This window comes from Lucilia sericata, unplaced genomic scaffold (assembly GCF_015586225.1).
Source record: "Lucilia sericata isolate MDLA Ls3-8-SP2 unplaced genomic scaffold, ASM1558622v1 Contig000246F_arrow, whole genome shotgun sequence".
NCBI classification, from domain to species: Eukaryota; Metazoa; Arthropoda; class Insecta; order Diptera; family Calliphoridae; genus Lucilia; species Lucilia sericata.
The window spans coordinates 132,945-146,572 of NW_023994272.1; the positions used below are offsets into that span (position 1 = coordinate 132,945).

General features: G+C 26.5%; 1 protein-coding gene across 7 annotated transcripts in view; it reads left to right on the plus strand.

Annotated features, from left to right (window-relative positions):
• LOC119602645 (band 3 anion transport protein) overlaps positions 1–13,628 on the plus strand; it is an 80,343-nt gene that overhangs the window by 46,029 nt on the left and 20,686 nt on the right. Inside the window, exon 1 of one of the 7 annotated variants that reach the window (XM_037954270.1) lies at positions 678–1,250. The exons of the other annotated variants lie outside the window; for them this stretch is intronic. The gene's annotated coding sequence lies outside the window, so the exon portion shown is untranslated. Of the gene's footprint in view, positions 1–677; positions 1,251–13,628 lie in introns of those variants that run through there. 7 annotated transcript variants of the gene reach the window in all.

A 13,628-nucleotide genomic window follows, 5' to 3' on the forward strand; every position in this document is an offset into this window, starting at 1 on the left:
GAAAACTGAGTTAAATTTACACATACATAAATGAAAACTATATTGTATGGACCTACATTTCTGCACTTACACACATAAACACATAAAGATGACATGTTAAGATTATGTATATGAGCATTTTAACGTAAATGATGATAAACGGAAAAAATATCCTTGAATATTTTCCTAAGCGGCTTATTTAACAGCTGTAATTAAAGAGTATGCGCAATGGAGACATATTTTTTTTATAAATTTTACTCTGTTAAACTGTAACAGTAGTGGGAAAATAGCGGAAGTGGAAAAATACCACACACACTCTAAAACAAAAAAAGAAAAACATATTTAATTGGTATTTAAATAGAACAACTAATTATAAGAGAAAGTGGCTGGTGTTGTGAAGAGCTGCTTTTGTATAGACATGTGCTTAAGAGGGATTGTCTATTTGTCTGTCCGTCTGTCTGTCAAAATGCCAAGTAAATAAATAAGCGCCAAAATGTCTAATAATCTAAACACTAATACATATCAACAGGAAATGTTTTTTTATGTGTTTTAAGATAACAGCAAAAGAGTAAAACTAAAGAAATATGTTATTTAGACAAATGTATGTATATATATTAACATGGCTAAAAGCGAAAGTATCAATTGTATAAGTGATGTTTACATACCTTTATGTTGTAGTTATCTACCAGTTATTCAAAGCGAAAAGTACTTAAAATATATTAACGCACCTAAAAATATACTTTATTTTTTCTATTTAAATAATTTCCAAGCTAAGAAGCAAATTTTTTAGTATTTGCATGAACAATTATTGAATGAAGCTGGAAAAGTTTTAAAAATTTATAAAATTTTTATGAAAAATAACAAAAGTTTAAAGTGATTTAGTAAATAAAGTGATTTAGTAGAATAAATAAAAATAACCAAGGTCATTAATATAATCTTTAATATGGAAAACTGAAAAAATACAAAACATTTAAACACAGTTACCTACATAAAAATATTTTTAATAAAAAAAAAAAACAGAAAAAATATACATATTTACACACTACTGAACAAGTGTATATTGATGTGATATTTTTTTTTTTTGTTTGTTTCAACAATAGCAGAAGGACAATAGATTGCAAACAGCAAAAGACCTTGATAAATTGAATTTTTTTCTTAAAAAAAAACAACAAGTAACAGATAATTATATCTAGACACAATTTAATGTTATTTTAAAGATTTCTTAAGTAATAATTACAATAAATTATGCTTAATGCTGTTAAATAATAATTGTAAGTACAAGATTTCATTTATATAATAATTTTTTAATAAAATTTATTAAAAATTATACTAAGTACTTCATATAGTTATAGTATGTAAATCATTTTGATGTGAATTTATAGTATATTTAATCTCTGTATACAGATTTTCTTTACCTATATATAATTTAAGCAATATTTTTATAAATTCAATTTATTTTTGAACACCAGATGTGAAATTTTTTTATTATTGACTTAAAAAAACTGGCAATAAAAAAGACCCAAGAAATAATTTTACACGTAAAAATTCATATGGTTTTTTTTTATGAACTGATTACATTACTGTTGTTGCTTATTTGGTTAAGAAAATGCTATGCTATAAATTTACGGAAAAGAAAATATTGACGAGCATAAACGACCAAATGATGTCCTGTAAAAATTGCTAACAAGTGAACTACTTAGTACACAACCATATAAATGTAGTACTTACAAAAGAACTACATTATCATTACTTCGAAAGTTGCATCGCACTGTGAGCACAAGTGAGCACAAAGCTCTTAAAGGAAACAGTCTAAGCTTTCTTTTCAGCAAAAAAAAAAAAAAAAAAAAAACAAAAACGTCCATTTTTAGAGTAAAACAATTAAGAATGTATAGTCGGGCATGACCATATGATACCCTATGTCAGTGAATATGTTAAAAATGTGAACTATTTTTCTAATAATAAAACATTTTTCCATAACTCCGAAATATTTTAACAATTTGTTACCAAAAAAAGTGATTTTCTGAAAGTGAGGTTACATGGGGGTAAAGGTAAATATGGTCCTATCCGTATAAATTTTGGCACAGCTATTTACGATGACATTAAAGTTATTTAAGCAGAATTTCAATTTCTGAAATTAATTTTTGGCTTAGAACACGAATCGGTTTAACTACAACGACGGCAAGAAGAATTCTTGGGCACTTAATGGCGATCTTTAATAAGAATATGAGAATCGAGGATCATGAATAAGAATACGGAGCCAACGGCTAAACTACCTATAAGTCAAGACATATTTGGGATATCTTTTAGCATGCGAAAACGCTGATAAAAAACTTGTTGTGGTAACCATGATCTAAGAGCAATATTTATTTGTAAGTTTAAATGGTTGCAAATAACATAATATGTTTGCATTGTTATCATTATTTAGTTGTTGAAAAATAATTATGTCTCAGTGAAACCTAATCTAATTTATAATTGCCATAAACATGAAAATGTTTACGGTAACTCAAATATTGTTAAAATCTAATTAAAATAACAATTATTTGTTTTTGGATAATAATATATGTATTGTTACAATGATCATAGTATAGTTGTAGCAACCATGTTAAGCAATGTTTTTTCTTTGCGTATAAGAATACGAGATTCGAAGATTATGACTAAGAATATCAAACAATCGTCGATAGTACAAAGTAGTCAAGAAAAATTCGGGATATTGACTTAGCATACGAAGCCAAACATTTGGCTTTACTACAATGAAGTTAACTTATCGGTAATTTTTATACCCTACACCACTTTAGTGGTGAGGGTATATTGGGTTTGTGCTGATGTTTGTAACATACAAAAATATTCGTTCTATACCCACCTTAAAGTATACCAATCGGCTTAGAATCTGAGTCGATGGCTGTCCATGTAAACCTTGTGCGCAAGGTACAGGTCGCTTCGGCCCAAGGACGAAGCCTATTGAAAATGGTTAAAATCGGTCCATTATTTCACCTAGCCCCCATACAACTGAACCCCCCCGAAAAGGGCTTCTGATCTCATAATTATGTTAAATATACCTTGCCAAATTTCATAGAGATCGGGCCTCATTTGACCCTAGCTCCCATACAAAGTCGCCTTCAGAAAATTACTTGAATGTCCAAAATTAACTTATAAACACAAATATCGCTTAGAGCTTGCTTGAAGCTTGTCCAATCAGCTCAATTCACACCAAATATTTACGGCACTAAGGTAATTTTCTGTTGCCTAAAAGGACCTATCTGTTATGAGCTAACGAAATCTGGATAGACCATCACAGGAAATCTGTAGCGAATGCAAACGATTCGTTTGAAGTAAACAATGGCTCAGAATATGCTGTCAGATATGAGGGCGTAATATTTTATCATGACAACGCTCGTCTACATGTTGAAATTCCTGTTAAAAACTATTAGGAAAGAAGTGGTTGGCAATTTTAGTCTTATCGGCTTGTTTCGATGGATGTGGAATGCTATCTCTGGAATACGTGGTAATGATTGCTAAAAGCATTTATTCATAGAAACCTACATAAGTCCATACGAAAATTCACTTTAAATTTACCACACACACTTTTTATTGTTTCTACCTATCCTTGGTCATCCACACAATGGACCAATATGTTAAATTTGTTGCTCTAACAAACCACCATTACCTCAGCTAATAAATTTCAACTTGGCTTAAGGCAAAATGTATTCTTTGTAAAAATTAAATATGTATTTTATTTATTCTCTTGAGTAGGGATAAAAGCCAACAAGCATATAAGACATTTTTTCACGCAAAATATGTACTTTTGGGAATTAAATAATACAAACGAATGGAATGCCTTATGTTTATTTTATTTATTTTTTAATAAACTTTCCTGTTTTACAGCAATGATAAACAAACATTTATTAAATATAAAAAAAAATATTTCTCACTGGTCCTTAAATATAATATTATTAATTTTAATTATTTATAAAGGAATTGTCAAGATGAGAACAAAAATGTTGTTGTGGTGTAGACGAATTTTTTGTTATTTGTGGTAAATGGGCTGGTAATTAAATACTTTTTACTTACTCCTTTAAGATTTTAAAGATAATTAACAAGTACTTTTGGAAAAAAAAAAAATTACACATTTCTTGAAACACCTATGGAAAAAAGATATTAAAAAAAAAACTCGACATAAGGCGTTTCTTAGATCAAGGTATTTAAATAATACAACAATTTTGTATTAAAAAATAAAAACCTAACAAAAATTTGCTTTCTAGAGTTACACTTCTGCACAGGAGATAGATGTGAAACGAACCGCTTAACATCTTCCCTAAAGCACACATGATTTTTGTATGATGAGCTTTACTTGTAAGTTGATTTGTATGATTGGTTTCAACTTGAGGGGAATATATCCTCACACTATTGCATTTTAAAAGATCCCTTTTTGGAAATCCTTTTAAATAAAGTTTAAGAGAAAAGGGAGATAACTAAAAATAAAATTTCAATCGTTGCTTTATTACTTATAATGCTTCAATCACATATTTAAGAATATTTATAGAAATAAAAGATTTAGGTGAAAACTTACCTTCTTAATATTATTGTAATCTTTTATGTGTTTTTTTTTTTTTAATAAAGTATGTATTTATTGGAAGTTGAGAAATATTTCAATCAAATTCAAATTTTATAATAATCATTGGACCCTTTTCATATTTTAAGATAAAGTTTACCTAATCTTTTATATATAAAAGAGTTGTGTTACTGACTGACTGGTTCATCAACGCACAGCCCAAACGGCCGAACCTTTCTGAGTCGATTTAGCTATGTCCGTCTGTCTGTCCGTCTGTGTGTCCATGTTATCCTTGTGCGCACGCTACAGCTTGCAATTTTCAAGTTAGTTTGATGAAATTTGGCATATACTCTTCTTTTGACCCAAGAACGAAGCCTATTGGAAATGGTTAAAATCGGTCCATTATTTCGCATAGCCCCATACAACCGTGCCCCACGGAATAGGGCTTTTGAGCTCATAAATATGTTAAATGTTCTTGTAACATTCCAAAAATCGACAAAACGAGTCTTCTCACTAGAACAAGAATAAATTTCTCATAAGAACAAGAATAAAATAAAAATCTCACTAGAACAAGAAAGAAATTTAATTTATTTTGGCGAGAAGACTTATTTTATAAGAGAATTTCAATTGGTGCTTCAATCGGTTAGTTAAAATTTCGGAAGTTCTTCTCGTGATCTTCGCAAATCAATCGGCTAAACTAACAAGAATGTGGTGACTTAAATTTTTGGCTTAGAACACGAATCGGTTTAACAACAACGACGGCAAGAATCAGGATTTTGACTAAGAATACGAGGATCGAAGATCATGACTAAGAATACGAAGCAAACGGCTAAACTACCTAGAAGTCAAGACATACTATTTGGGATCTCGCTTAATATGCGAACACGCAGATAAAAAACATGGTTGATCAGAGCAATGATTTTTTGTAAATTTGCAATGATTTTTTGTAAAATGCACCTCTATATACTCTTAAAATGAGCAGATGGGTGTCTGGTACTTTTTTGAAATTTTTACTTTTAAGGGGTAAAAATGAGTATCAAAGGTGATTTTGATACCTTTTTTTGTCTCTTTATAATTTTTTAACTAATAAAGATAAAATGCAAATGTTTTGGACATATCTTCCAAAATTATGAAACACCTGTTTCGTACTTTTTAAAAATTCAGTCCTTTTTGGGTGTAAAGGAGAGAAAACTGTATTTATTGGTACTTTTTTGTAGCACATTAAGAAAGCTCTTTTGATTTATTGACGTATGCCTATTAAATTAAGGACTAGCTCTGTAATATTTATTGAAACAAAATATTTCATATTTCATTAGGGAGAAAAAATGTACCAAAAATGAGGAAAAACGGGAAATTTAATTTTATTCAAACTCATTGAGACAATTTTTATAAAATTTGAAGAAATAGTTAATTTACTCATACAAAATAAGCTATTACTATATTATTTTGCAATTCGAGTACTAAAGCCTATATAGAACCAAATTCGGCTAGGTTAGGTACTTTTAGAAAACAGTACTTTTTCTGGAACAAATATATTTTTGGTACTTAATCTTTAAATTGAACATGAAAACATAAAATTTAACATGACTAAATGAAAATCTATGGGAGGTGTTTTTTGGTACTTTTTCTTCTTCAAATGGTACTCTATAATATTAGGCCAAAACACAAGATTATTGAACAAACACTGAATGACCTTTCTATATACTATAATATGGAACATGCAGGGTCATGACTGAATAAGAATCTCCAAGGGGATTCTTTGGTACTTTGTAATACTTTAAATGAAAAAGTACCAAACGTTTTGAAGTTTCTATAATGTTAATCCGAAACAAATGACACAAGGTTCGTATAAAATTAGAATTTATCAAAAGGGAGATTTTTGGTACTTAAGTACTTAACTATAAAAGTAATAAAAATTTTGTATTTTTCATTGGGTAGCGTAGCACGCTGGGTACACTAGTATTAATATATTTTCCTTTAATCTCTACAAAAATATGTACATTTATAAGTTTTCATATTCAGTTGGCTTAAGTGGATAATGTGTTAACTCCTTTATTGTAAACTTTATGTAATGTTGTTGTCTTATACATCGATTTTATTATTACGTTGGCAACACGTTGTAATATTGGTCCCAGACCTACAGAGGCCATTTTTGCCTGTCTGTTGAAATGTTTTCTTTCTAATTTTTATACCCACCATCCAAAAAGATGGCGGTATATTCCTTTTGTCATTCCGTTTGTAACACATCGAAATATTGGTCATAGACCCCCAAAAGTATATATATTCTGGGTCCTTATAATATTCTAAGACGATCTAGCCATGTCCGTCCGTCTGTTGAAAGCACGATAGAGTCCGAACGGAATGTGCTAGAGGATTGAAATTTTCCACAAATATTCTATATAGATAATGTTTGTTTAGTATTGAAAACGTGCAATATCGGTCCACGTTTTCGGATAGCCCCCATACAAGTGGACCCCCGAAAAACAGCTTTAACGGACATATCTGTTTCAAAAGTACGGGTATAGCGATGAAATTCTACATAAATAAGTTTCATATGAGACAAAATCTCCCTCCCAAGTTTTATGAGGATCGGTCCATAATTGACCCTACCCCCCATATAAGGTCCCCTTCGGAAAATCACTATAACGCTCATTACTGGCTTAAAAATACGAGTATAGCAACGAAATTCGACATAAGTATGTCCCTAATGAGCCAAAAACTCTCGAATAAATTTTATGTGGATCGGTCCATAATTGACCCTACCCCTCATATAAGGTCCCCTTAAAAAAAATAATTTAACGCTCATTACTGGCTTAAAAATACGAGTATAGCAATGAAATTTGACATAAGTATGTCCCTGATGAGCCAAAATCTGTCTATCAAAATTTATGTGGATCGGTCCATAATTGACCCTCATATGTATAAGCTCCCCTTCAAAAAAATATTTTAAAGCTCTTACTGGCTTAAAAATACGAGTATAGCAATGAAATTTGACATAAGTAAGTTTCTTACGAGCCAAAACCTGAGAAACTTTTATAGGAACTTCCTACAGAATTTAATGCGGAAAGTATCGGGAACTTATATTCGTTGTAAACATGTTTGATATGAACCAAAATCGATCTAAAAAAATATGAAACATTTTATGAAATAAGGGTATATAATTCAACCTACATCTCATATCAGGTCCTCTTCATTAAATTTGTTGAGTAATATCACCCTGATGTTTATAGGAGAGCATTCCTTTAACGGCATACGGTTTGATGGTGGGTATATTAGATTCGGCATAGCCGAATATAGCATGAAAATGGATCCATTTCCGGTTCTAGTCCCCATATAAAGTCCTTTTCAAAAGCGATTTTACAAAAAAAAAAAATTTTTTGAACCGAAATGAAGTAATTTGGCATAAATGATGTAATAAATTTCTTTATAAAGTATTGATGATATCGGACAATACTTGACCCTTGTATTCATATAATGTTTTTATTTCAAAAATCTTTTATATTAAAAAGTTGATTTAGAACTTTTGGCTTATAAACCTTTGATCTTACCTACATAAGGATTTGTTAATTTTAAATCTTCAATAGCAGTATCTTAGGTAAACATTATGATTTGTATTTATTATAGACTTTTTTATTTCATGAGCATATTTTTAAGACATATGTTCATACATATGTATGTTTTGTTATGCTTGGAAATCAAAGAAATTTTATGAATCTTACACAAAAAAGAAATCTAAACGCATGATTTGGCAAAAATACGTATATTGAACCTTATTTATGTTGGCAATAGATCGATATAACAAATTACATAAAATATCTGTAAAAAATAAAATTTAATAAACATTGACTTTTAACTAAAGGTATTTTTTTAACTAAAGTTTTTATATAAAATATTTTACTAGAAATTTAAACTTTTTACGAATAAGAAAATATTTCTTTCTGGAATAAAACCTGTAAAGACCATTGACCATTAGTTATTTAATAACTTCAACTGAACTTGATTATATTTATGGGTTCAATTACTTTTTCAAGAAATTTATGAACATATGTATACATATGTATGTAGTTGTTTGTAATGTTCATTTTATTCGTAGATGTATATAATTGCATATACATTAGGATGGTACTCATTTAAAAGAACCAACTAAAAGAAAACATAATAATAAAAAATACAATTTTCTTCTCATAAGTATTAAACCAAAATAAAATTTTTTCCATGAACAATTTTTTAAAAATTTAGAGCAAATTTTATTTTATATAAAAATGTATCATGTTTTACGGTACCATTTTAATATGCGTGTAGGTGAAGTGTAAGTCAACCTTAACAAATAATTGTAATTACCTGCATGTATAGTACATACACTAATAAACACTTTATTATTAGAAGTTTCTACAAGACAATAAGACAGAGAGATAAGTACGTAAAATCGAAAAGGTCCTTCAGAATAAAGTAAGTTGTTTGATACTTGCAGAAAACGTGAGCAATCTTAAGTATGATTTTAAGGTGTAACCATGACATTCGACTTTGTTATTGATAAATTAAAAAGAAATATATATTTTTTCGTATTTATGTGTGTAGTGAACTTAAAAAATTATAAAAGAAGGACATAAGATTTTAATACATATAGGCTGAGGTGAGTAAAATATGGGAGAGTCTAGAATATTTGCGTTTAGTGCATACAAAATTTAGTTATAATTAAGAAGCAGTTTTTTCTTAAATACAAAATCATTTTTTAGCAATATATATTTCTTTAGTTCATATTTTACTGATAATAGAAAAATTTTTCGAATAGAAAATTTTCAATAAGTTCCCTCTTTATAGAAAATTTTAGATAAAATTTCACTTCATAAAAAAATTTCGATAAATTTTCTTTTTGTAGAAAATTTTGGATAAATTTCCGCTTTATAGAAAATCTTAGATAAATTTTCACTTTATAGAAAATTTTGGATGAATTTTCTCTTTATAGAAAATTTTGGATAAATTTTCTCTTTATAGAACATTTTTGATAAATTTTCTCTTTTTGGAAAATTTTTGATAAATATTTTCTTCAAAGAAAATTTTCAATACATTTTCTCTTTCCGTTTATAAAAAATTTCCAATAAATTTTCTTTTTATAGAAAATTTTTAATAAATTTTCGTTTATAGAAAATTTTTAATAAATTTTCGTTTATAGAAAATTTTGGATAAATTTTCTCTTTATAGAAAATTTTGAATGAATTTTCTCTTTATAGAAAATTTTGAATGAATTTTCTCTTTATAGAAAATTTTGAATGAATTTTCTCTTTATAGAAAATTTTGAATGAATTTTCTCTTTATAGAAAATTTTGAATGAATTTTCTCTTTATAGAAAATTTTGAATGAATTTTCTCTTTATAGAAAATTTTGAATGAATTTTCTCTTTATAGAAAATTTCGGATGAATTTTCTCGTTATAGAAAATTTCGGATGAATTTTCTCTTCATAGAAAATTTTCAATAAATTTTCTCTTTTCTTTTTATAAAAAATTTTTAATAAATTTTCGTTTATAGAAAATTTTGGATAAATTTTCTCTTTATAGAAAATTTTTAATAAATTATCTCTTTATATAAAATTTTGAATACATTTTCTTTTTATAGAAAATTTTGAATGAATTTTCTCTTTATAGAAAATTTTGAATGAATTTTCTCTTTGTAGAAAATTTTGAATGAATTTTCTCTTTGTAGAAAATTTTGAATGAATTTTCTCTTTGTAGAAAATTTTGAATAAATTTTCTCTTTATAGAAAAATTTAAAAAATTTTTCTCTTTATAGAAAATTTTGAAAAATTTTTCTCTTTATATAAAATTTTGAATGAATTTTCTCTTTATAGAAAATTTTGAATGAATTTTATCTTTATAGAACATTTTTGATGAAAAAAGAGAAAATTTTCGATACATTTTCTTTCTATAGAAAATTTTCGATAAATTTTTTTCTAAAAAATTTTTCGATAATTTTTTTTTATAGAAAATTTTCGATAAATTTTCTTTCTATAGGAAATTTTCGATAAATTTTCTTTCTATAGGAAATTTTCGATAAATTTTCTTTCTATAGGAAATTTTCGATAAATTTTCTTTCTATAGGAAACTTTCGATAAATTTTCTTTCTATAGGAAATTTTCGATAAATTTTCTTTCTATAGGAAATTTTCGATAAATTTTCTTTCTATAGGAAATTTTCGATAAATTTTCTTTCTATAGGAAATTTTCGATAAATTTTCTTTCTAAAGTAAATTTTCGCTAAATTTTCTTTCTAAAGAAAATTTTCGATAATTTTTTTATAGAAAATTTTCGGTAAATTTTCTTTCTATAGGAAATTTTCGATAAATTTTCTTTCTATAGGAAATTTTCGATAAATTTTCTTTCTATAGGAAATTTTCGATAAATTTTCTTTCTATAGGAAATTTTCGATAAATTTTCTTTCTATAGGAAACTTTCGATAAATTTTCTTTCTATAGGAAATTTTCGATAAATTTTCTTTCTATAGGAAATTTTCGATAAATTTTCTTTCTATAGGAAATTTTCGATAAATTTTCTTTCTATAGGAAATTTTCGATAAATTTTCTTTCTAAAGTAAATTTTCGCTAAATTTTCTTTCTAAAGAAAATTTTCGATAATTTTTTTATAGAAAATTTTCGGTAAATTTTCTTTCTATAGGAAATTTTCGATAAATTTTCTTTCTATAGGAAATTTTCGATAAATTTTCTTTCTATAGGAAATTTTCGATAAATTTTCTTTCTATAGGAAATTTTCGATAAATTTTCTTTCTGTAGGAAATTTTCGATAAATTTTCTTTCTATAGGAAATTTTCGATAAATTTTCTTTCTTTAGGAAATTTTCGATAAATTTTCTTTCTATAGGAAATTTTCGATGAATTTTCTTTCTATAGGAAATTTTCGATGAATTTTCTTTCTATAGGAAATTTTCGATGAATTTTCTTTCTATAGGAAATTTTCGATAAATTTATCTTTATAGAATATTTTTGATAAATTTTCTTTTTATAGAAGATTTTCGATAATTATTTTTTTATAGGAGTTTTTCAATAATTTTTCTTTTTATAGAATTTTTTCTCTTTATAGAAAATTTTCGATAAATTTTCTCTTTATGGAAAATTTTCTATTAATTTTCTCTGGAAAATTTGTGGGAAAATTCTATAACTTTACTATTAAACAAACTGATTAATAAATTTTAGATTTATAAAAATTTTCGAAAATAGTTTAAGGAAATTTTAAATCTATCATTTCCTTTTTTGCATATTTGTAATTGATCGAGCTCTTATTGATTGATTGGTGATATACTTATATTTGCTATATTTCTATCTATTTAGTGAGTAAACTATTCGTCTAATTTATTTAACCTTAGTTAATTACAATAACTAATATCACCTTTAATTAACCATAACTTTTTCAAATACCCAAAATAAAATAATACAATTAATTGCTCCAATAACAAATGAATATGCATACATAATTAATACCTTCCAGTCAATAAGAAATGTTAATAATATATCTACATTAGTCGTTTAATGTCCTCTGTCCTTGGCTTCTGGATATATATTTCCAAATTACCTAGTTCTTTAGTTTTTTGTTTTGTTGTTCTTCTGAGATCTTCGATTATTTGTTTTATCGACAACATTTATCACACAGAAATTCTGTTAATGAATTGAGCCAAGTTTCTGCTTAATGTTTGGAATGTGTACTTAATTACTTCATTACTATTAATGAGTTGCTACTGCAGCCAAGTTGACCTTTAAAGGGGAAACAGATTTTCTTTTGTTTTTTTTTTCTTTCAGTTGCTTAATTTATTTGCATTACATTTTATTTATACGAAAAGTGTTTCACTTTTTGGTCACTTTAATGACAGTAATTACATAGAGATTATGTGGTAAGAAGGGGTTAATGATTTGTGATTTCTAGCGATTAACTTATGTTAAGTATTTTGGTGCTCTTTTATGGTAAACGTCATGTGGTTTTTAATATAAAAGTAGCAAAATTTTTCATAACTTCTTCTATAGAAAATTATGAATTATAGAAAAATGTTTGATAACTTTTCTTTTACAGAAATTTTCTATAACAGTTTATTTCAAATTTATAGAAGATATTTTAATATAGAAATTTTCCAATAATTTTTAAATTCACTGGAAATATTCTATCTATAAATATAATTTTATTTTTTGATTAACTATTTGGCAAAGAATCATAAATTTCTTGTTCTAAAAAGTTTATTTTTAGCGGTAAAAATTGCGAAATCTTGTAACAACTCATAAAATAACTATCATCAAATTAACTTTTACTTTACAAATCATTAAATTTTGTTGTTGTTTAGTTTTATATATTGATTCTGTATCTATGTATCTATGTCTGTACATAAGTATGGTTATGTCATTTTACTCATCATCGTTCTCCTCCTTCCTTAATACATTTTAATAACAAGTTTGTTAACAAAGTTTTTTGATCAATCATTAGCTATAGAATTTTTCTTTATGTCTGTATGTTTAAAAAAGACCTTGAAAGTATTTCACTACTATTTTTTTCCTCATTTGTTTGTTTATTTTAATTTTATGTTCAAGTTTTATAATATTTAAGCCTAAAAGTACTTACCGCTTATTCATGAGTATGTATGTATGGATAAAAACGAGATAAGAAAATTAGATAGATAGTTAATGTCATGGTTATATATAAAATAAAATAACAAAGTTTATAGTTTACTGTGGTACTTGTAAAACTAACTATAATGAGAATGTATGTATGTATGTATATATATACATGCTGAAAGTGATATATACCTATGTATATCAATATTAATGTTTAGTTATTTTTACCAATTATAATGTTTTTGATGTGGGTTTTATACTACATTTCTTTATTTTTCGATATAGTAATTAAATATTGCTGAATTGTTATTAAATTTAGGAATAACTTTGTAATTATAGACATTTGCATATACAATACATACTTGTTAAATTAAAATATTATTTCGAAGGTTGTTTGATAAGGCTTATCTTAATTTGGATAACCATAATCGTAGTTTTATGTCAATGCCTGACAAGCTTTAAATGCTTCATATCAATATATATATACTTATATATA